Source organism: Rana temporaria, chromosome 12 (assembly GCF_905171775.1).
Source record: "Rana temporaria chromosome 12, aRanTem1.1, whole genome shotgun sequence".
NCBI classification, from domain to species: domain Eukaryota; kingdom Metazoa; phylum Chordata; class Amphibia; order Anura; family Ranidae; genus Rana; species Rana temporaria.
In genome coordinates, this window is record NC_053500.1 from 127,865,140 (window position 1) to 127,867,639 (window position 2,500).

Sequence of the window (2,500 nt, forward strand, 5' to 3'; positions counted from 1 at the left end):
AGAGAGAGAGAGAGATAGATGGAGATATAGAGAGAGAGAGAGATAGATGGAGATATATATAGAGAGAGAGATAGATGGAGATATATATAGAGAGAGAGAGAGAGAGAGAGATAGATGGAGATATATAGAGAGAGAGAGAGAGAGATGGAGATATATAGAGAGAGAGAGAGATAGATGGAGATATATAGAGAGAGAGAGATAGATGGAGATATATAGAGAGAGAGAGATAGATGGAGATATAGAGAGAGAGAGAGATAGATGGAGATATAGAGAGAGAGAGATAGATGGAGATATAGAGAGAGAGAGAGAGATAGATGGAGATATAGAGAGAGAGAGAGATGGAGATATATAGAGAGAGAGAGAGATGGAGATATATAGAGAGAGAGAGAGATAGATGGAGATATAGAGAGGGAGAGATAGATGGAGATATAGAGAGAGAGAGATAGATGGAGATATAGAGAGAGAGAGATAGATGGAGATATAGAGAGAGATCTATATAATCTATTATATACTGTACATATTAAAAAAAAATAATAAAAAAAAACTAGTGTGCGATGAGCTCCTATTGGCTGCTGTGTCGGATCTCCGGGTGAACAATGGATTATAATGGAGATGATTTGGTAACTTTGTTTCCATTCTGTGTGTAGTGCGCTGTGATTGGCTGTCTCTCGGGCAGTGTACAGGTGACGGATGTCGGTGAAGTTCTATGGATCTCTCTCTCCTCTCCTCCATTGATCTCCGGCTCCCTCCTCCTGATCAGCGGGGATGTGACCAGCAGGAGGCGGTGTTCTGCTCTGCGTCAGCCCGCCGTGCCGTGTCCGGAGCCCCGGTGATCTCCGCCGTCACCCCCCCCCTGGCCTCTCCGTGCAGCGATCGTAGTGATACCCTCCCCAGTGGTGATCGGAGGTCGGGGGATCGGGCCGGTCACACGCCCTGGATCTCCTCCACGTGGGTCGCAGTGCGCAGGAAGAGGAGGAGGAGGGGATTAGATCTCCGGGATCGGTGTGTGGAGGAGGGGAGATCCGGATTACACCATCCACTCCGCTTCTCTCCGAGGTGTCGCACCGGGTGTGATGAATGGACCGGGTGAGCGGCGCCATGATCCGGTTCTGTGATCCTCCCATCCCCCGGATCTGTGCTTCTCTCTCTCCTATAAGAGGGGGATGGTGGTTATTGTAGCGGTGACAGTAGCAGTAGCGTAGTAGGAATGCTGCAATGGATGTCAGGCTTTTATTTATTATTATTATTATATATTGGATGTCAGGCTTTTATTTATTATTATTATTATATATTGGATGTCAGGCTTTATTATATAAATATAATGTCGGGCTTTATTATATATATTATTTATTAGATGTCAGGCTTTATTATATAATTATTATATATGTTATTAGATTTCAGGCTTTATTCTATTATTATATATATTATTTTTTGGACGTCAGGCTTTATTATATTATTATTATATATGTTATTTATTGGATGTTAGGCTTTTATTTATTATTATATAATTAGATGTCAGGCTTTATTATATAATTATTGTATATATTATTAGATGTCAGGCTTTATTCTATTATTATATGTTATTTATTGGATGTCAGGCTTTATTATATAATTATTATATATATTAGATGTCAGGCTTTGCTTGCGGGGAAATGGCTCCCTCCTCTAATCCTCATCACATCAGGCCCTGAGGACGCCGATAAATCCTGGAAAGTCGGCTCTGTGTTTTGGTATCTATTATGTAGATCGGGATTTCTCAACCAGGGTGCTGTCTCTGGGTTCAGCCTCAGGGTGGCGCTCCATGTGCGGTGTTGGTGTTACTAAACCCACAACAGTAATGTCAGTCTATATATGTAAAGCATGCTTGTTATACTCGCTGTGGAAGGAAGGGGTTAATTTTCTGCATTGTATAAAGGCTGTTTTGATCCAGTTTTCTATGACCCTCCCCTTCTTCCGCTGTCCCCAATCCAAAAAAACAGAGCCTTGAGGGCACTCTGCACATGCTCAGTTTGTGTATTGCTAGAGAGTGATTTTATTTCCCTGGGAGAGTGGCCCTGTGCTGATCACATGCAATCAGCACTGTCCATACAGAGGTCCTGCAGCCTCATAGGATAGTCAGTGGAGAATGAAAACGCCTCCTACAAGCTTTAACCAGACACTAATAGAAGTCACAAGACTGCTCTATACTGCTGATGAGAAAATGTATTTAGCAGTTTTATATTTATTCAAATAATTGCATCTCCATTTGGGCTGAAATCGGACCTGAACAGGGACACGCTGAACCCTGCAAATGTAGTGTGACCCCGGCCTTGATCTAAATGTAACGTCACACGCTCATGAGTTGTCGCGGCCCCCTAACAACTGTGACACTTTAGGGCCAGGATGCATGGCATTATTCATTGCTATGGTGAGGGCCACCAGTGCAACCCCCAGACTTAAAGCACAGGGGGGGAACCTCCACTTGTCTGCCCCCCCCCCCCCCCGGCATGTATTGCAGGCT

General features: G+C 43.6%; 1 protein-coding gene across 7 annotated transcripts in view; it reads left to right on the forward strand.

Moving 5' to 3' along the window:
* The window catches only part of PHF20 (PHD finger protein 20), a 104,235-nt gene that overhangs the window by 20,248 nt on the left and 81,487 nt on the right, over positions 1–2,500 (forward strand). The window contains exon 1 of one of the 7 annotated variants that reach the window (XM_040330635.1): positions 896–1,086. The exons of the other annotated variants lie outside the window; for them this stretch is intronic. The gene's annotated coding sequence lies outside the window, so the exon portion shown is untranslated. Of the gene's footprint in view, positions 1–895; positions 1,087–2,500 lie in introns of those variants that run through there. 7 annotated transcript variants of the gene reach the window in all.